General features: G+C 50.3%; 1 long non-coding RNA gene across 1 annotated transcript; it reads right to left on the reverse strand.

The window, feature by feature from the left end:
- Window positions 1-438: 438 nt before the first annotated feature.
- LOC135889065 (uncharacterized) lies at window positions 439-1,154 on the reverse strand. The gene is made up of 2 exons (XR_010561909.1): window positions 1,059-1,154; window positions 439-840 (listed from the first exon to the last, which is right to left on the reverse strand). It is a non-coding gene; the product is annotated as an uncharacterized LOC135889065 (long non-coding RNA).
- Between the last annotated feature and the right edge of the window lie 555 nt (window positions 1,155-1,709).

Consider the following 1,709-nt stretch of genomic DNA (forward strand, 5'->3'; position numbering starts at 1 on the left):
TCTGGGGTCATTGACCACCCCTTTCAGAGCAGCTAGTCGGTGGCTTGGCCAGAGGGGCTCTTACCACCAGAGCAGCGGGGCACAGCGCTTGGATGTGGCCGACCAAAGGCCTTGCCCTGGCCCCTCCGGGCATCCTCAGATAGGAACATGGTAACAGTGCCGCTGTGCTTCCTGAACTCCCCTCGACCGGTGCACCTGGCCATTTCCCCTCCCCGTCCCTGGGGGACCGTGCACACGGCTTTGCCCTCTCTGGGACAGCGGGCTGTTCTCCCCTGTGCTGGGGCCCTGCTGGGGTGGCAGAGCGACATGGGGCCATGCTGGCACTGGGGGGGGGAGCAGTGCACCTGGGAGGGACTCTGCCTGCTACGTGGCTGGGAGCATGGGCATGGCAGAGGGGCACAGGACAGGTTTATAGAAAATGCAAAAGACAAAGGGAGACAAGTTCTCTGATGGATTTTATTGTCTGTTTCTAAATGGCCCAAAGGGCTGGTCCCTGCTCAATGCCCCAGAGGAAGGCGAAAAACCTCCAGGGTCTCTGGCCAATCTGCCCTGGAGGAAAATTCCTTCCTGACCCCAAACATGGCGATCAGTTTCACCCTGTGCATGCGAGCCAGGACCACAGTGGGGAAAGGACCCACTGGTCACTATGGTTACACACCCTACCCCAGGCCCCTCCAGGGTATTGTCTGTGTCCCAGGACTAACCAGCCTCCAGTGGTTTCTTCTTTGCTTCCATCCCAGCAGATGGGACCAGCTGCTCCCCTTAACCCAAGAGGTGACCCCAGGCAACTTTTGAACATTGTTTCATGAATACTGGCCATGCTGGCTGTGTTTCCTTCATCTGAAAGTAAAACCAAAGCCACTGATGTCACTCCGAAGTGACAAGCAGGTTCATCACCTCCTGAAAGATGAATCTTCTGACATCTGACATCCAACTCAGCTCCTCTTAGATCTTGAGAGGTGTGGTCAGCTGTAACAAACCCTTTGACACAACATTAGTTAGCAATTTTGTGGTGCTCAGTGTATGCTCATTTGTTAGACTTAAGAAATGCTTCTTACCTCTCCTTAGCGCCAATTCTGTTGCTTTATTGAATGAAGGGTCTTTTTCATGGTTTCATATTTTGAGATCCAATTGTCCTTTCAGGTGTTGGATCTGTTCAGCTCCATACCTATTCCCTTGTACTCCAGCACTGAGCCTCTGGAACTCTTCTCCTGAAAAGACACATCAGCTTCACAAACTAGTTCCTGGAAAGCACAGCCGTGGCTGGAGAGATCAGCATTTGCTTATTATCAGATTTACAGTCCCACAAATGTACACGATGCATCATGATCTGTTCCATTTGGCAATAAGAGAATCCTAAACGCTCACCTCCTTGTCAGTGATGGGCTGCTGTGGGTTTGAAACTTGATAAGTGATTGTCTTCCCATTCTAGTAAAAGAAGGCAACTTTTTTTTTCTCTGCAGATCTGGCAACATGTGTTCCTTTGTTAAGACATATGACTGCTTATAGTTCTCAATCCCTAGGAGATCAGATCAGCTGCATTTCTTTCACCTGAAGGGAAACCAGATCCATCAATTTCTCCATTAGGAGGGGAGTTCCTTACCTCGTGGCAGCAGTGCTGAGTTTAGCTTGTTTCCTTTCTGTAGATATCACAGAGCTTCTAGGAACTTCCCAAAGTTTTCACACCCTCAACATTCAAATCAGCTTCA

The sequence above is a fragment of the Emys orbicularis genome, chromosome 14 (genome assembly GCF_028017835.1).
Source record: "Emys orbicularis isolate rEmyOrb1 chromosome 14, rEmyOrb1.hap1, whole genome shotgun sequence".
Classification (NCBI taxonomy): domain Eukaryota; kingdom Metazoa; phylum Chordata; order Testudines; family Emydidae; genus Emys; species Emys orbicularis.